The sequence below is a fragment of the Excalfactoria chinensis genome, chromosome 21, assembly GCF_039878825.1.
Source record: "Excalfactoria chinensis isolate bCotChi1 chromosome 21, bCotChi1.hap2, whole genome shotgun sequence".
NCBI lineage: Eukaryota > Metazoa > Chordata > Aves > Galliformes > Phasianidae > Excalfactoria > Excalfactoria chinensis.
The window spans coordinates 4,189,558-4,209,524 of record NC_092845.1 but is presented as its reverse complement, the minus strand read 5'-3'; the positions used below and the strand labels follow the sequence as shown (position 1 = coordinate 4,209,524).

Genomic DNA, 19,967 nt, shown 5'->3' with positions numbered 1-19,967 from the left:
TCTCTCTTTTCACTGAAGCCGCTCCACTTTGCATGAATAAATATTTGTTGGGCCAGCAGAGATTTTATAGCCCATCAGTGGGGCACTCAGCCGGGCTGGAGGAGACGCGTGTGTTCCAGTGCCTGCTTAATTATTTATCTGCAGCAGAATGGCTCCGAGAGGAGACTGAGAGAAAGGGCCAGAGGCCAAGTCTGTAGCCTGATAGCTGAAGCATCCAGTTGCCAAGAGAGCCCTTGATTTTTTATTGCTGAAGATAAGCTGTCTTTTTTAGAGTTCAAGTGGGTTTTCATAGAATCACAGGACTGGAATGGTTGGGAAAGACCTCGAAGATCACCCAGCTCAAGCATCCACCTATAACAGTGTTCCCTTGTGCCACATGTATGTGTTTATTGGCCACCTCCAGGCACGATGACTCCAACACCTCCCTGGGCAGCCCACATTCAGCTCCTGGTTTCAGCAAGAGGTCTATATAATGTCGTTGGGTTTTTTCATGTCCATTTATTTTTCCAAATTGGCCTAACCCCCTTTGCATCCTGTCTCTTGGATCTTTTTGCTCCTTCAACTCTGGTGTCTCCCCCCAGTTTCCCTCACTTCACCACCCATTGCACTGTGCTCTTTTCAAGGGTACTGAAGCCCTCGAGCTGCAGAATTCAGTTGAGTTGAGCTTCCAAGCCTCGTGTATCCTGGCACAAAGGTCTGCAAAGAGTTTGCTTTATGCTAAGTATGGGCATTTAGTTTAAAGTGAGCTAATTAGCAGCCGAATTAATCAGAAGGGAGAAGTTCTAGTCCAGTAGACCCATGACTTGCAGGGGCTTCTTCCAGCCATGCTTTTCCACAAGGGCTGGAGAGATGTTGCTTGGCTTCTGATGAAGACACCCTCAGAAGTCTGCACGCCTCCAGCAGTCAGATTCTCATCCTCAGCTATTATGTGGGAAGAAAAAAAGGTCACTGTGGCCGACCTTCCTGGGCAGATCTTACACAGAAGGAAAGCCAGAGTTTCTTGTCAGAAAGGCTGTGAAGCAAATTAAGCAACACCAAGTGTTTGTCATTCCTTTGAGGCGAATTCATTCCCTATTTGCAACACCGTGTTGCGATAAAGTAAATAAATAAATAAAGCCAATGGTACTTTTAAATAATTACCCAAATCTAAACAATTGACTCCACTAGAAAGTGCTTTAGCAAACATATTAGTTAGACATCTTATTAGAAAGTGGTTAATGAGAAATAATGCATTAATGGCACCATTAATAGCGGCAGGTTCCAGCTTTCCCAAGGCTTCTGGTGGATGCTGTATTGAATGAAGGGAGCTTTGGGGTGTAGGTTTAAGCCCAAATTTGGGGAGGTTGAGGCAGTGCTTCCCAGTGCTGGGATCTGGCTGGGATTTCCTCCAGCGACCCCATTGCTGTAGCAGAGCACCCAATGTCTCAGCACGTGTTCGTGTACCGAGGAAGGCTGAGGAAGGCCGTGTGTACGGTGCCACATTGTGTGTTAAACAAAAATAAATTCCCTCTAACGCGAGTTTTTCAGACAGGTTGTCCTAATATATTAACTTCTGTCTGTGTTTTGAATAGTCAATTTCACGGTGAAATGAGTTCTTAATAATATATTTACCACCTGGGAGAAATCTCCCAGCCATCTGGAAAGGAGTGAGGATTTAGTGCCTCCAAATGGAGATTGGTTTTTTCTTTATTTATTTGCCCAACCTTCTATCCCCAGGCGGGACTTGGAGGACGTGTTGGGTGAGGTCTGAGCATGGCACCTTGGGGTGGGGGCTTTTCCCCCTGCTCATGAAGGTGTCAAGAGGCACCTGGAGGTTCCCCACTGCTTCCCAGTTGGGGACTGGTGTGAGGATGAGCTCCGTGTCCCCTTCACCAGCCCCAGCTTAGGACAGCTTCCATTCAGGCACTAAGAATGGTGGGTTTGGGGAAGAGGAGCTTTGCCTATAGATGTTGGCAAAGGCTGACTTGTAGATGGAGATGTCAGTGATACATGACCTAAATCCAGGCTGTTTTGTGTAATACATCTTTTGAACTCCGGTACGATGGAAGCCAGATGCAAACCAAGCTATCCTTTGATTACATGGGAAAATGGTAAATTCATCATCACTTGAAGGCTTTTAAGCAAGACTGATTGTCCCTCTGTAGCCTATATGTTGCATCAGCAAGAAGTTATCTGGTCTGATAGTGTTTGCCTGAGAGCAAGGGAATAATCCTTTTGTTTGCTGCAGGGCTTACAGGGTGAAATTGTACGGCGTGACATCTTCAGGCTGTCAGATTTGGTCATCTCCTCTGACCATTGACATTGGGGATTGATGGAAACTCATCATGGCCTTTCTCTTAAGTCCTTCCTTAGCTTCCTCAAGTGCTAAAACTTCATCTGTTCCATCTCTGGAGTGTGAAGTTCCCGTGTGCCTTGAGGGAGCTTGGTGTTCACCCAGCATGAGCAAAGGAATAGAGGAATCCGATGGCTCCAGGGCTTGAAAAGCATTAATTTGGCTTGCAAAAGTGCTAATATTAGCATATCCCAATCCCCTGCTTTAATACTGCGGAGAGGTCAAAGGAAACTCTTTGCCATGGCAGTCTGCACAGCCGTGCATGGTGCTGTCACTGCTGTGGGTGCCATGCAGATGTCATTGCAGTGGGGATGCGGGGCAGTCCTGCTGCCTGATTAATGTCTTTGCTAAATAACCCACACTGTGCAAACGTGGATAATCTGGCGAATTGTAACTGCCAAAATCTCCTCTTTGGGAGCAGTGGGAGAGGCCAGAACATCAGGCTGTAAGAGCCAGGTGCAATCCCGTTGTGCTGCTCACAGCCTTTAGCACCGTTGTACACACAAGCCAGCACGATGCAGGTTGTGCTCTCTGAGAAAGGCATCAATCTCCATTGCATTTTTCATGGGTTGAGTGCAGCTCTCAGAACGCTGCTTTCTGCTGCTTGACTCCTCTCTTTGCAGGCTGTCAGAGGTGAGGGTTGAGGGTGAAGGTGCTCTTCGAACGAGGTGGGAGGCAATGCGGATTTGTTTGTTTGTGATGGTTTGTGATGGTTATCCCATCCATTTTAGCCTTACAAGGCAGGGGATGCCTCCAGCAATGCCTCACCTTGGCCTCAGCGCTCTCCCATTCGGTGCAGACACCTGGCTGCTCCTGAAATATGGATGGGGGGGAGGGAAAAAAAACCCTCTCATTGAGGAGCAGCATTTTACAACAGGTTGCACCAAACCCCCGGATTTCGCTCTCATTGAAGCTGGCAGTAATTGAAGACCAGATTTTGCAGCTGCTGTTCTGACATGATATTGCTGCCGGGTGTTATGAAAACCACCGGAGCTGGAAGCCAGTGCTGCACGCTCTTCTTGGAGTTTCAGCTTTCAAACACATGAAACATCAATCTCTAGCTAGCGGCTCATGAGCTATCAGCTCCTACAATCAAGTGGAAAAGAGTATTTTGAAGGCACTTAGTTACTGGAACAGCGCAAATGCTTTCTGGACCAGTAAATGCTTCCATGCCTTGCTCTTGGACCATGATTAGAAAGATAAAATCTGGTCCCTTGGAATGTGCTCTGTGCAGCTGTCCATGCTGCAGAAATGCAGAAATAAAGGGGAAGATGAGGAAGGATGTGGGGTCCCTGGGCCTATAGGGCTGCTTTGAGGTGTGCTGTGTCCTGAACAGTGTCCTGTCTGAGTGGAGAGACTTAGAGCAGTTTGGGATGCACAGTAGGGTTACCCCATGCCTGAAATGATGCCCTCGTTGCTGCCATAATGGGCACTGCATTTCTCTGTGTGGCATCACTGTCTATTACCACAATTTATTTCTTAAAGAAATTTGAAAGGTCGGAAGGTCTTAAATTGAAACCATTTCAACTCACAGTCCATTTTCCATAAGCTGTTTTACTGGTGATGTGACATGACATCAATAACAATGAGGTTTCTCGCTACCTGCTGTAGTTGTTTATGGAAAGGAGCTTTGGAAAACAGATTATTAGAGAGAATAATGGATGGGCTGTAGGGAGACAAGGAAATAATTGCATTGAGGGGGCTCGAAAACATCATAAAGCCAAGAATGAAGTTTGGTTGGACTCTGATGGCACAAGGTCCCAAGGACTGAACTGATTCTCCATAAATCTCTGCATCCCGATCAGGCGTGCTGCTTTTCTATTCTTCTCCTCAAGTTGTTTTGGGTTGTTTGTTTTTTTTTTCCCCCTCCTTTTCTTTTGAAGAGATGCCACAGAGGAGGTGGAAGTGAATAAAAACCACCCAATCCACAATGATGGCGGTTAATTATCCGCTTGTATTCTGTGAGCACCTCTGGGTTCTGTGTCGGGGGGCTGGGAACCATCAGAGCATAGAATAGAAAACACATCCCTTTCCTTCAGAACTTGAAGAGTAAGTAAATACTGAGGAGGGGAAAAAACCAACCCAAACAGATGAAGAACTGAAAAAGAAAGAGGAGAAATTGGTGCTGGGAGGTGGGAAGGAGCGCAGTTGGGGAGCCAAGAGTTGGGGGCTCTATGGGGCTGTGGTCAATATTGGGAGGGATGGGGTTGGCCGTATTCCCTGATGGTTACTTTTCACAGCTTGGTTGGCATCCAGAGCAAAGAAACAACATTGGCTGGGGGTCACCTCAAAGAGAAGTCGGTGACTTGTATTTATTTCATGGCACAAAATCAGTGTTTGCTGTCAAATTATAATGAAACAGTTTATGCAAACCTGAAAATAAGCCCATATGCTTCACTTATGTCGCTTTTTCTTTCTATCTTTTTTTTTTTTAACCTTTATTTAAATGTCATTTTTTTGGAATGACAATGACATTTCAAGTGGGAGATTGAAATGTAAGGCGCAAGAAACATCACCGCGCGGTGTTTTGACTTCCCTTCAGCTCCCTCCTCTCCTCGTCCTATTTATTTTCTTGCAGGAACCGTTCTCTAAACCTGACTTGAATCCACAGATAGTTTCAGTTTCCTGGAAATGACATTTTCCAGCAAAATACGCCGTCAGTCGACAACAAAAAGACAAATGCAATGGGCTTTGCCCACCCCTTGCTGCCAGCTACAGCCCTTATGGCACACGCTTGTAAAAGCACTCGGGCCAAGAGAATGCAATCTGGGGGGGGATCAGCCCCTCTGCATGCAGCCTTCTTGCTTTTTTCTCTTGGCAACCTGCATGTTTTTGCTCATTTTCTTTTTTGATCCGAATTGTGTTTCAGGCAGGTGGGCTCCGTGCAGAGTTGCTGTGTGTTGTGGCCATGCAGGTGGATGCAATGCATTGGCCGCACTCCTTGCAATCAGAAGGGCTCTTATTTATTGCATCTCGGTAGCGCCAAACCAGAACGGTGTATTGGTGGTGGTTCCCCGTGGGTGAATGGAGCCCAGTGCAAAGTGTGCCACTAGAGGAGCACAGCACAGCATGAACCCAAGCACTCCATCAGGGCATTGCTTAGCTGCTGCCCGTGTGCTTTTCTGAGTCATCCAATGGAAAGGAAGAATGTTCAGCATCCCCATCCAATGGACAGGGCATCTTTTGTCACCTCCTGCTTCCTTGTCTCCAGCTGGTTAAAGACAAGCTTCATATTGGGTTTGGTCATCAGAGAGGTGATAAATGCCTTTTCTGCACTGTTTTCAGCTGTGGTGTGTCCCCGTGTGAGCGCATCCCTGTGAGTGTGCAACTTTGCATCCAGCAAGGGAAAATTAACGGCAGGCAGCTTCCCAAGGTGGATTATTTCATTACCGTCGTAATTGGTGCTTATAATTAGTTGTTACCGTGGTGTGTGGTGCGCCCTGAGCACTGTGGCCAGGAAGAGCAGAAGGAAAAAGCAATTTTTAAATAATTAATTATGAGTGTTGTTTGTTCTGCTGGATATTTATGCACTTGTTGTTTCAATCGAGCACCCTCAGTTGGCTCATCACGGGGCTCTCTGTGCTCTGCTCAGGCTCAGATCTGCCCCTGTGCCCTTTGCTTTTGCCTGTTTATGTTGTAAATTGGGTCTCTTGTGCCCACAAATTGGGAATATCCCTGCATGCCCGGCTCTGAGCATCCCAACTGGATCCAAGGAGGGCTCCCTGGTGCTGCCAGTGAATGGCTGCAGAGCTTTAAGGGCGGGTTTGAAGCTGCTTTCCTGGTGGGATTAGAGCAGGGACAGGGGGTGCCCAGTGCCACCAGGGCTGGGCATCTCGTTAGAGGACAGAAGGCTCTTGTCAAAGCCAACTCATCCTGGAAAACCCCAGCTATTTGCCCCTAGGAAAGCAAAGGGCTTTCTTTGTGGCACTGAAACAATTAACGGCCTCATCTTCGTTAGCAGAGCATCCCAACAAAGCGCCATTGATTTGGGTAGGTGACAAGGATGCAAGAGATGGGGACCGTGACCCCAGCATCCATCTGGCTGGCTCTTAATGAGCGCTGTGGAGCACAAAGTGGGTCAGCATCCCTTGGCTCTGCCCAGACCCGAGGCTCAGACCTGGGCCATGTGCCATGCAGTGGCACGAGCTGCCTGTCCCCATCCCCAGCCTGTCCCTGCTGGTACCCGCGGCTCCCCGCAGCCCTGGGGCTTTGTGTGAATGGCACTCATGGTGTGCTTTGAAGCCTGGAACCTTGAGCACTTCAAACAAGCAGAGGACAGGCGGATGATGGATGGGAAATTAATATCTAACGGGGCTAAAAATTGTTCCCCAGCATCGCCCTCACTCCCCTTGCCCAGCTGAGCTCTATTTACTTTCATCCCATCCAGAGCATTTAGCACAAAGGGGCCGATAGACACTGAATTTTCTAAAGCACAAAGCTTCCCGTTTCCCTGCGTCCAGATGAAGCACTCCGCTTTCTCTCTTGCTCTCTCTCTCCTTTGAAAGCCTCCTCTCCTTCACCGCAACCTCTCCAGGGGAAGAACAGCAACCAGGAGAGTTTGGGGAGGGGAGGGATTTCCAGCAGCCCCTCCCCAAACTCTCCTGGTTGCTGTTCTGTTCTGGGAATGGTGTGGGTGTTTGTATGGACCCCACCCTGCATGGCCAGGTAGGGCCTGAGGTTATCAGAGCAAACAAGTGATGTTTCCACACACACCGCCAGGCAGATTTTCCCAGGCTGATTGTTTGGAGGCTGGTGCAAAAACAAGGCAGGAGAAAATAGTTCAGTGATGACACCTATAGAGCTGGGTGCTGCTGGGCCGTCTGCCAAGGGCAGGGCTGAGATCTGGGCTGTGACAGTGCGGCAGAGAGAGGTGCAAAGAGCCTTGGGGGACTTCGGGTGCTGCCGATGCCCACAGGGCTGGGGTTGTTCCTGCTCTGTAAGTGCACGTCATGTGCCTTGGGTTGTGAAATGGGGAGGGGTGGGCTGGTCTGTGCATGGCTTTAGCTTCCCCCAGGGCTTTGGGGTTGCTGCAACCATGCTAACACGTCAGAGAGCTGCAGATGTGTTGGTGCATGGTCTGTGCATGTCCTTTCCCTGGGGACACCCAATGGGGATTCATTCTGCTTGGGCAATGTGCTGAGCCCAGCATCCCTGGAGGTGTTCTAGAGCTGTGGCACTAAGGGATGTGGGCAGTGGGTACAGTGGGGGTGGTTTAAGGTTGGACTTGGGCATCTGAGAAGTCATTTCCAACCTGAATGGTTCTGTGATTCTATGGTGCCTCCCCATTCTTGAGCCATCTGTCTTTTCTCTGCACAGAAGAAAAACTGAGGGGGAGGGAAGAAAAAAAGCAATCCGAGTCGGTAGGTTTTTCCAATAACCTTCCCTAAAATCTCACCAGGTTACATTAGACTTTAAGCCAATCTGCCTAATGCCATTGCAAAGGTCAATTAAATTCACCCTAAAAAATTTACTCCTGGCTCATTATACATTTGGAAAATGAATTAGAAGCACAAGCTGCCCCAGAGGTTTCTGATATTTTGCTAATGAACATGTCTTCTAATGGAAGAAAAGGCAAGAAAAGTGCTGCCAAAAAAGCCCTTTGAACAGAAGGGTTTGCTGGGCCCAGTGTGAGATGTGGAGCTCTTGGGGACGTGGTGAATGGGCACTATGGGGATGGGTTGGGGTTGGACTTGATCTCAGAGGTCTTTTGCAACCCTGTGGTTCTGTGAGCCGATAGAGCAGCACTGCAGTGATGCTGCACACCCAGCAGAGGAACTCATGAAGCCAACTCTCTCCCAAGCATTTGCACAGAGCCCTGACCACGTGCCCATCCCTGCAATGGGCGTCTGGGTGTCACCTCCACAGAGCCACCATCCCAGCCCTGCTCTGGCTCTACGTGCTCACAGCCCACCCCGCTGTAATTACACCTGCAGCACACGGTGCCCGCAGGGACCCTCTGGCAGGAAAGGAGGCAAAATTAATCAAGTGAATGATTAATTGCGATCTGCGGCCCAGCTTTCTGCCAGCCACAAGGAGTTGTGTGGGGTTTTTCAGCCTGAAGGTGCTCAACATGCAGTACCTTTAAGGAGCGCGAGAGCTTTTTGCTTTGGTTTGGGTTTTTTCTTTAGAGAGGGCTCTATGAAGCTCCGTGCCTTTGAGCACCCCGCTGCTTATCAGGCTTTCATCCCCTTTGCAAACGTGCAGATGCAGGCAGGGCTGCGTGAATGCAAACGCGCTCCGCGTTGTTCTTTGAGCATCTGGCAACGGTGGCATTAGGGAGCGCTATCAGGAGGGCCCAGGTTGGTGTTAATTCTGAGCTGCTCTCAATAAGGTGTTAATTCTGAATTGGTTGTTTGAATGGTCAGTTTGATTTTCAAACCCATGGCTGGGAATCACATCTTGGTGGGTGTCGGAGCAGAGCTTGGCATCCGAGCTCCTCCTGGAGGACAGCTTGTCCATCCTGGAGCAGGTGGCTGAGCTGGATGGGATGCTGGGCTCATCTTTCTGTTCTTGGTTGGATGGGAACCTGGTGCAGCTCCCGTCATCCAAAACAGGCTGCAGCTCCAGCCTGAGCTCTGCCCTCTTCCAAGAAGCTGCTGGGAGTTGTTTTGCAGAGAAATCTTTTTTAATTTATTTATTTCTTTCCTTGGCACGGGGAGAAGCTTCAGGAGAACCGCGAGACTCGGCACACCTCCCTCCAGCTTGTCTTTAATTACAGCGAGGGAAGAGGTGGTAATTACAACACACCTCCCCGTGCCCCATCCTCAGGTGGAATCAGAGCGAGGAAATATGCATGCTGCTCAGGGGAGCATCGGTGCCAGCACTGGGCACGGATACCCAGCTGGCACGCAGGGCAGGACGGGGACAGCTGTCCCTGCCTCTTGCTATGGGAGTTGGGCAGGAGCTGGGGACAGCAGTGTGCTGCTTGCAATGTCAATTATTAGCATGCTTAGTAAATTACCTAGTAAATTAGTCCTTAAAATTTCCAGCGGCGTGTCCTCTCTTGCACTCAGCGCCTGCAGCTGAGCTGTTGTGCTGCTCTGCAGGAGGGTAGATGGAGCTGCTCCCCACCCACCATGTGGTGCTGGGCTTGGTGCTATGCCCATCACTGAGCTGGTTTTGGGGCTGGGTTGAGCACGGCTCCTTTCCCACTGCAAGGTGTGTTTTCCTTTCTGCTCATTTCCAACTCTCCTTTTGCCTTTTCATGCGCACTTTAAAGGTCAGCCCATATCTGGAACATGCTTTAAATTTGCACCGAGAGCAGAGGACAGGAGGAGAGGGGAGGCACTGCTGCGGCAGCTCCTTGGAGGGCACCATTTGCCACTTTCTGATGCCTCCACACATGCAGGGGCACAGGACCACCCACTGGCCCAGGAAATAGCTTTTTCCCAGCAGAAATCCCCCAAAGCACAGAATGAGCACTTTGCAACCCTGCTCAGTGCCATCAGCAGCCAACCCCAGCTGCTGGCACTCCATCACCTTTATCCTTCCTTGAGGGATGCTCACCTCCAATCACCCCGCTGCCATCAGCAGGATGAAGCATCTCCTCCTCCTCGCTGCCTCACCCACTCCTCCTTGCTCCCAAACCTGTCTCCTCACCACGTCCTGCATCCTTCAGCTCATCACAGGGCATTGGGCACACCTGGCCCAGCGCCGTGCCCCCTCCCGTCCCCACATCCCACCCCCTGTCAGCACTGCCTCCTCCCCCCAAGACCTAATGCTGCTTCGTTTCTGTTTTAATTTTGCTGCGGTTTCACGACAGCCACTGCTGGGTCAGGAGTTACAGAAAGGTTATTGCTGAGTGATGGGTATTGACATCCTTAGCAGCGCCCTGACCCCATCAGTCTCGCTCTGTTCTTCTTTTTCCTTACATTTGCCCTGCTTTTTTTCTTTTTTCTGAAGGGCTGCTCTGCCGCAGATTGGCTTTGCTCATGCATAAAGCTTGCTTCATCAGATTTTTACCCAAAGCCATGTTGGGCACTCCTGACTGCAGAGCAGGGAGGGAAGCTCTGGTTTGTGCTGGTTGCTGAGCGTGGGCACTGAGAGCCTTTTCATCCCCAGATTATTTTCCTCCCACCCAAACCTCCTGTGTTGCTTTTTTCTCAGCTTTTTTACTCTCATCCACTTGATTCGCCCATGCAGCTTGCCCAGGTACCCAGCTGCATCACATTGCCCATCCTTGGGGATGTAAAAGGGCTCAGGAGTAACCAGCTCCATCCTGCAGGGATACCCAGAGGTCACCATCCCTGAACGTGTTCCAGTATGTGGAGATGTGACAGGGAGGGACGTGGTCAGAGTCATTAAGGTCAGGAAAGACCTCCAAGATCCCCAGATCCAACCTCAACCCACCACTGTGCCCACTGCCCGTGTCCCTCAGTGCCACATCCCCATGGTGCTGGGACACCTCTAGGGATGGTGACCCCACCACATCCCTGCCTTCAGCTGGAAGGGCAGCAACCTTAGCTCAGGCTGTTTGGAAATAGGGCTGAGCTCATTGGAAGCACCTCTTATCTCCACGCAGAGAAGGTTTTTGCACTGAGTACGGCTGCGCTGCGCTCCGCGATGCTGCGATAAGCCGCCCTTATCAGATGCTTCAGCACTAAAACTCACTGCGCACCAACGAGTTGGGTTTTATTTCGTTTTTTTTCCTTTTTCTTTTGGCTTTATGGTTGCCTCCATAAAACAGGCTGGGAAAACTGCTGAAGCTGTAACCCTGCTTGGTTTTAAAGGCAGCTGCAAATCAGCCCCGTGCTTCGGTGTAGCACGGAGCTGCTTTTATGAGTGCTAATTAACCGGGATCTGCCCTGGGCTCTGCCTCCCATCCAGCACATGCAGGGTTGGGATTTCACTGCGCCGTGGTTCCGTGCTCTGCACTAATAGGGTTGGGAACAGGTTGGGGGGGGTTGTAGGATTTGGTGGTGTGGGTTGGTACCCACAGTGGTACAGGCGTGGGCTGTGTGTTTGCATGCTTCCCCACAGAGATGCTTGCAGGTTTGCATCTCCTGGTGTTGCAGGAAGCTAAAGGGGAAGATCCTGGTGCTGGGAGCAGCACTGCCGTGCTGAGGGGTGCTGGGAGCCGAGCTGCAGGCTGACACATGGCAATTTATTTGGAACCCGTGAGTCTTTTCAAGAAAGCAATTTCTTTGACATTTTCTTCTGGCATTTGAAAGGGGGAAAAGGCTGTATTTCCCACGTACGCTCATCGCTCCCATCGCTTCCCCAAAGTGATTTAGATTTCTTGCTCTGCGAGATGCAAGCCATAAACTGTGCATAGAGGGAGGTCGGTGCACGCAGTGCATGGAGCCCGGTGTGCTGTTTGCACAGCAGTGTCCATAAGGATGCCAGGAACTCTGCAGCATTATGGGCTGCATGGCAAGAGGTTCCTTCCAGACCGGGCTCCTAACAATGTGACACCCACAAGCAACAGTGAAATATCATCAGCATCATGGCTAGGCTTAAATCTTTACTGAGTCTCCATTTTTCTTTCTTTAAACGCTTACAGAATAAATGGAATTTATAATCAGAAACCATAAAATCCCTGATTTATGGCTCATCTTGATGACAATATTTAATAACTCGTGTATATTTTATTACATCTTTTTAATGCCCTGTTGTGGAATTTTACTTAGGCATCTCGCCCTCTATATCAACCTGTCGCAGCACAGATGGGCTGACTTCTTGCCTTGGGCTGCGGATGGTGCCAGGCTGGGTTCTGCCCAGGGCTGCCTGGGTCCATCCAAGTGGGCTTCACACTTAGACCTGGACCATTGCAGATCTGATGTTGTCCTCAGCTCCCTTCCAGCATCCCCAGCCAAGCTGCAGTGCAGGTGGAGGAGAAATTCAGCCGTAGGGCCTCTCATCCCTCCTCAAGGACTTTCTGCTTGGAAACCAGTATCTATTTAGGTTATTGCTTTCCCAGTTCAAGTGCATTCTCCTCTGGAGAGCACTCCCCACCCTTTCTGGCATCGTTAGAGCAAATTAGCTGATGCATCCTATCAGCCTGCTGAACCCAAGGTACCAACCTGCACTCGGTGCTTGCATGCAGAGGAAGCTCAATGAGCCACATTCTGGCTCTGTGAAAGAGCAGCAGCTCACTGCTCCTGCCCTGCGCAGCTGAGAAGGGGAGGAGAGTGGGCTGTAGGAACTGGAAGAGGATGGGGAGCAGATAGGGATGGATGTATGGAGTGGACCATGGCTTGGGGTCATAGAATCATTCAGGTTGGAGAAGACCATTGAGATCTCCAAGTCCAACCCAGTGCCTCATCCCCATGGTTATGGAACACCTCCAGGGATGCTGAGCCCCCACTCCCTGAGCAGCTGTGCATTGCAGCACTGCTCTTTGGAGAAGAAATGCTTCCTAATATCCAACCTGTGTCACATCGCCCTGGTGGGGACAGGTGAGCCAGCCATGGCTGTGCCCTCCCATTGGGTTCTTTTTGAGATAGCCAGAAAATGTAAGTCTTGTTTGCAGTGTTGGGACTAATTTTGCATTGTGGGACTGTCTGAAATCTTTGCAGTGGGAAATGAGCCGCCTCCTCCAGGGCTCCTGTTCTCTTGCAAAACATTTGTGGAGTTTTCATCCTGGGAATTGTCTCCCCCTCGAGTGATTCAGCATCTGCCTCTGCCTTGGCTCTGAGGTGTGAATGACCCCAAAGAGCTGTGGTGTGGTGCTACCTGGGTCTAACTCTAAATTAAAAGTCTGGCAAAGGAACGGCCACCTGAGGAGGTGGGAAGAGATGGCAGCCTATTAATACCTCTCAGGCAAGGCTGGAAATGAAGAAAGGGAATTACTCATGGTCTCAGAAGGTGGTAGGACAAGGAGCAATGACTGGGGGCTGAGGGAAGGAGGGGTTTTGCCCAGCCATTAGGAAGCTCCCGGAGGGGCAGCCCTGGCGCCAGGCATGTATGGGGCAGACGGAGGGAAGGATCTTTAGGAAATGCACGAGGTCATCCTGCTGACCCCATCGGTGCCATCGTCAATTCCACCGTGGGCACTCGATAAGTCGGCGTAATGGCTGGGAAATCTCTTCCCCTGACTGCATGCATCCTCTCGGCAAGGGAGGATGATTGAAGTCCAGGAGCAAAGTTTGGGGTTGCAGTGGCAGCGTGGGGGCAGGTGGGTGCTGGCAGCTCAGCCCTGGGTGCTCCCCCTTCTCTCCATTGAGCAGAACATAAATGCCACAGGAATCCGTGTCGCTTTTCAGAGGCTGTTACAGCAAATTGTTAGCAGGAGAGGGGCAGCGCAGGAGCTGTCGCTATCGGCTGCGTTTGGTTAATCTGATCTGAAGGGTCCTCTTGTGAGTGCATCTGGAGCGGTCCCTTTGCTCGCTCTGCAGATGCAGATTGCCATGTGTGGGATAAGGGACACTGAGACGTGCCAGGTTCCCCACCCAACCTCTGTTTCCTCCCTGGAGCTGTGCCCCCCATGCATACTGCTGCGTCCTCCGGCTTTGCACCTGAATGTGCATCAGTGTGCGATGAGTCAGGATGGAGAAGGCTGCGCATGGAATCCCGGATAGCACTTCTCCCTTCAGAAAACACCCTTATTGCAAAAGCTGTTTGGTTTCCTGGGACAGTTTCCATTTGTGCAGAGCAGTTGATGTTCCAGGAGCAGCTGCTTGTCCCGCTGGGCGTGCAGCACACATCCCATGGCAGGGTCTGTTCCAGCAAGCAGAACTGCCTTCGGTTCTGATGAAACCAAAGTGGAGAAAAATCCATTCCGTGCAAATTCTGCTTTTGGGGGAATTTCTTCTGCAGATGAGGTAGTTAGGGGAGGGTTTTTTCTCATTAAAAGTATATATATATATCTATATATTTGAGTTTCGGTGCATTTCCATTTTGCAGCCAACTCTCTCTGCAATTCCATTCCTGCAGCAGCGTGTGACTTTTTTTTTTCCCCCCCCTCAGGAAATTTTCTAATATCAATTTAATTTTGACTCTCACAACTGCATCTATTCCGCAGGGAACGCTCCCGCCAAGGAAGTGTTCCCTCTTAGCAGCGAGTTCATTTTCCAGCTTAAAAAACATCATTCAGTCATTCCTAATGAAAGATATAATCAACTTTCAGGCTTCGTGGCTTAGCTGAGCCCCTAATAGAGATGGGGAGACCATTCCAGCAGTGGCTCAGCTTGCCTTTCCTTCATTGCAGGTTGTGCTCACAGCTTGCAGTGAGTTGCACTGGGTGAGATTGTACCCAGAGGATGCAAACTGTGCAGGGCTGCACATGTGAGTGCAGCATTGATGTGAGTGCAACATTGATGTGGGTGCAGCATTGATGTGGGTGCAGCATTGATGTGGGTGCAATGCATGAGTTGATTCCTCGATGTCTTTGCAGCCTGCAGGGTTCTCTCCATCCCAACCCCACCCTGAGGCTTTTGGGCATTGCTGCATAAAGTGCTTTGGGGCTGCTGGGCACGCAGCTTTGCTCTGCTTTGCTGCACGACATCTGCAGGCATTGGGTCAGCCGAGCTTTTGTTTTCTTCCCTCGGAATGAACGAGGAAGAAGAAAAACCCAGACAGCCCCATTTGTGTCCTGTCTGATTGCATTTCCTTGCCTACATATCTGCTCTGCATAAACGTTGGTGGAGTGCTACAGGGGGAATAGGCTGTTGTTGCATTAATGTGCCGTGCAGCCGAAAGGGCTCGGTTTGCTTTAGGACCTCACTGCATTACATCACTGGTACTGCATCCCCTCCTGCACCCAGATTTCCCTCCCGGGCAAGCAGGAGCACACTGCTCTGCATTGCCCATGGCTCTGCACACCTACAGCACTCCCATCCCAGCCCCTCTGCTCCCCCTGCCCATCAATCCGCATCCATCCATCCTTCTGCTGAGCCTTCACTGCTGCCTTTCCTCCCTCTGAGTCTGGCTTATAGGATTAGGCACAAAAATGGAGGGTTGTGGTGTATAATAGTGGGGCTGTAATTACCTTACAAATAGAGTGCAATTACACCATAGTAATGCTTCTGAATCACCTCCCCACCACCCGCTACTCCTAATAAGTGGCATTTCTCCATGTTTCAGCACTAAGGTTGCCTATTTCTGCCCAGTTGTACCTTTGGCTTCTTGGTCACCCTGTCTGCGTGGTTTTAGCATTCATTGGCACCACTGATACTGCACTTAGACTTTAATTAATGTACAGCCATGGAGCTACCCTTCCAGTTATGCGTGCGCAGTGGAAATTACAAGTGTGGGAAGCACAGCTGCTGTGCAATCATCCCACGACTGCAGTGTGATTGCACCTGTTGTGCCGTCAGCACGCAGCCAAGGTGGATGTTTGGTGGCTCTCTTGGCATGGATGGGGGGGGATGGTGGGATCACAGAGCTGACAAGGACACACAGAGCTGATGGAGGGCAGCTCCTGGCTCCACGCACCCAGAGTGATGATGCTGCATAGGCTGCAGGTAGAAGCCTCAGCAGACTTGGGGTGATGAAGCTGAGCTCAATGCCTATCACACATCTCAGTCTCCCCATCTTCCATTGGAGCAAGGAGAGCTGTTTTCCTGCTCCTCTTGGAGCTGGTTGAGTCCTACAGATGACGAGCACTGTAATGTAGTGCATTTTGATCATTATTAAGCTCCCAGCACCTCTTTCCCTGTCAGTGTAATCGGGCTAATGAGATGTACCTACAGCTCCCCGAGCTGGGAGGACAATTCAGTCCATTTCTTCCATTTGGATGGAGCAGAGCACTGTCGGTTGCCCGTATCCCTCTGCCACCACTGGTGCCAGCTGGTGCAGGCTCCAGGACCGGGGGCCAGGGTCCTCCCTGGTGCACCATCATGGACTTTAATTGGGCTCCACCAGGGAGAGGTTTGGATTGCGGATTTGCTCACGGTGGGTTGGTGCCAGATGGCGGATCTCCCTGTCCTGTTCCCCTACAGCCTGGAGGCAGAGAGGTGGAAAGAGCCTTTACGAAGGGGAAAAATGGGCAGAGAATCCTGAAACACAATGAGGGCTGATTCAAAGCTGCTGCGCTCCAACCCGGTTTGCTCATTATGCGGTTGTAATTGGCATCTGAGATGTGTGTTTAGAAGCAAAGCCTTGCTTCCCCGTGGCCAAGTTCTGCAGTGACATCACTGGCCCCCCCCCCCAAACACTGTTTCTCCTTACTTATAGAATCAGTAAGGTTGGAAATGACCTCGAAGGTCATCTGGTCCAACCATCAGCCCTTTCCTCCTCCATGCCCACTGAACCACATCCCTATGGCTCTATGACACTAATGGTGAAGTGATTTGATTACCAACCCGTGTGTCCTTAGTGGGGGACGCAACTCCTTCAACCATCACAAAGCATCGGGGCATCCTGGGGGGGCAGCAGGACACTGTGCTGGTGGTGGACTTGGGATGTGTGTCCTCCATCTGTGCCTCGTGGGTTATCTGAGGACACTGGGTACGTAGAGCAGCAGTCAGAAGGGAACGGCGCCGTAGTAGGACCACATGGAAGCTGATAACTCACAGTGATGGCTTTGCCAGCAGGAAGGGGGGAAAAAAAAAAAGAAAAGAAAAAAAAAACCTGTAAATTCGCTTTGTTTTGATATTCAACTACTCCTCTTTCTTGTGGAGTATGTGCTAATGTGTATGATAGCTCCGTGCTGGTGTCAGAACAGAATATTCACATGGTTCCCACCAGTTGGTGCTCGGCGAGCTGTTTCAGAAGGCTGTTGTGGAAGAGGGGAGCATCTCCGTGTCAGCATCGCCCCGCTCCCTCCTGCCTTCCTCTCAGACCTCCATCCCCACCGAAATGAGCAGCAAACCAATGCGGGCCTAATAAAAGATGATTGGAAATTGCTAATAGGAATGTGGGAGGGCAGCCTTGCCGCCCGGAGCCGAGATGAGTATGGATTTTCTCTTGCCAGGGATTGTAAACACTGCTGAGCTCCCCAGGGAGCCCCGGATGCTCACCCTCTCCTTTTGCCCTCATCGTTCTCCAGCAGCCTTAAAGGAGCCCAGTAATGGCAATTAGCTGCATTAATTAGCAAGAGCTTGCTGCGTTTAGCCCCCATCCCAAGCTGTGCATGTTCTGGAAGGCATGTGATAAATGAGGGCATCGGGTAGGGAGGTTCCCACTGCCTTGGTGCTGGGCTCCAATCTCAGTTCCCCATATCTGAGAACCCGTATTTATTTATGGTGACCCATCTGCCTCCCTGGGCAGCCTGTTCCTATGCATTACCACTCCTTCAGAGAGGAAATTTCCCCTAATATCCAACCAGCAGATACAAAACCCTTCTGGGCAGCTGGTGCATGTGGTCCATCCGTGTCACAGGACAGCCCTTCCTTGCCCAAAGGCAGCTTTCAGGATGCTCTTTCTTTGGAGTAAAGTACCCAATGCCAGGACACAGAACTATGAGGTGTGATGCCCAAAGCTCTGCTTGGCAGCAGCCCGTGCATCACCGTGGCCAAAAGTATTAATATAGGGGAAAAGTTAACCACACTTACTGAACTGCAAAGAAGGTTGTTTTTATACCCCTTTATTGGAGTATAAAGACAGCTTTTATAACCTTTTAAAGGGACATAAAAGCAGCTCGGAGACTTGAAAGCTCGCTCCAATTTAAGACAGCGTGGCGATGCTGACAGGTTTGGGATGCAGTTGCAGGGAGGAGAAGGGGACCTCTGTGGGTCATCCTGGAGGTGCCACGTGCTGCTGGGGTGCACGCTGCAATGGGATCCCTCCTCTCCCTCCATCGATGGGGATTTGCCTTCCTGCCCCATGTTGGCACAGCAGTTGGTCGGACACGACATGAGCAGCAGAGTGACCTTTCCAGCAGCCCCACGGCACAGGTTGAATATGGAAAGGCTGTGATGCTCGCCTCTCCCCACGTCACCTCCCAAATAATAAAGCTTCCAGACAGTGCTGCATGGCCGTGGAGAGGACGGGAGCGGGAGCAGCTGCTTCTAATTTAGCTTCGTGGGGAGGGAGGTGATGCTGAGAGCACCCCGCATTCTCCGCACATATTTTTCATCATTATAGGCAGAAATGCCAGAGTGGTGACAGATATTAATGCAGTTCACGCCGGGAGAAAATCTTCTTTCCATCAGACTCAATGTTCAGCAAGAGGGCAGTGCCATTTGCAGCCCTCGGGAGGATGTGTTTGAAAGGTGATGTGTTTTTTCCCCGGGAAGTTTTATTCTGAGATGAAGTTCAGATTGGATCAAGGGCACCTGGATCTATCACGGTGGGGCATCAAGACTGCTCCATGCTGTGGATCCAAGCTGATGTACAGGGGGAATTGGGTGCAGCCCAAAGTGCCCATGTACAGCCTGGGGTTGTCATTGCCATGTGTGGCTGTTTGGGGGCCTGTGGTCCATCCCATAGCACACAGCTGTGAGGTCTGCAGAGTTCCTCTGCACAGCGCCGCGCTTCCTCACGCCCCTCAGCTTCCTTTTATTTGCTTATCCCACTAAATATTCATCAGTAACATTTAAGACAAAGGAAAGAGATAATTACAAGGGGAGAGTTTTTTTTTTTGCAGTATTAAAGGTTAACAGAATTCTTGGCATTTGTGCCTTGTCGATCTCGGTGTAATTATGCTCATTTCCCAGAATTCAGAGGTGACTGTGCCTGTTAACGCTCGGAGATGGTACCCCGGGAATTAAATTTATGAGATCATTTCTCAAAATCTTCAGATTCAACCCAAGCATCCTGCTTAATGGCACGGCTATTATTAATATTATTCTTGGACCCGCCGCGCGGGGCAGAGGACGGGGTGGCAAACAGAACGTTGGTGCACGCCCAGCTTTTGTTCCTGAGCCATTTGGCAACCTCAGTGCTTTGTGAAATGAACATTCGCTTTGGGTTGGCAGGAGCTGCAAAGGTGTGGGTTGGAGGTCCAGCAGAGGCAGCCCCGTTTTTGGCTGTCGGGAGTCGGGATGGGAGCATTGACATCTCTGCGGCTTTGGTGTTTAATGAGAAAACAAGCGTTAGCCCCATGCAACCTGCCTTATCAGTGCACAACAGGAGGCAAAAGCAGAGGAGGAAAGCTCAGTTCTTTGCATTCCTTGTGTCCGTGCTGGAGCTGCCGAGTAGCCGAGGTGAGCACCGAGGCACGGCTCGCTTTGCTTTGCTGCCCGCGTAGACTTTTCCTCCCCTTGCACACTTAACTGCTGTTCAAATGCAGAGCGGGTAGGATTGTGGAGCACTGGGTTCATGTCATACACACAGTGCTATTGGATGGCCCACGGCGTGGTTTTACCCAGTGGCATCACCTGATTCATCCCATCAGATGCTGTGAGCAGAGGAGATGCGCTCCTGAGCGCTAACACAGCAGCACGGATTGATACGAAACCAATATCAATCCGTACCACGGACAGCTGGGATCAGTCCTCCTTAATAACTTTCCCTGTGCCAATGTGGCTCGGTATCTTGGAGAGTTCTCTCGTGTACATGTTTAATGTGACAGCGGCACGTATGGAGGTGTCACTCCATCAATGCATGTGTTGTGTTGGGTGGGCTGTTCTCAGAGGCTGAGATAGTGAGAACTGTCAGAAAGGAGCAATCCTGGGTGACGTAAATCAGAGCTTCTCCTTAAGGGGGTTTGCTTATGGGGTGGGGGGGGTGTCACCATCCCTGGGGGTGTTGCAGGGCTGTGGGATGTGGGCAGTGGGCACAGTGGGGTTGGATTTGAGTTGCAACAGGTTGG

At 50.5% G+C, this 19,967-nt stretch overlaps 1 protein-coding gene across 4 annotated transcripts in view; it reads left to right on the top strand.

Moving 5' to 3' along the window:
• Positions 1-19,967, top strand: part of LOC140261379 (protein CEPU-1) — a 219,655-nt gene that overhangs the window by 99,785 nt on the left and 99,903 nt on the right. The gene's annotated exons all lie outside the window — the stretch shown is intronic.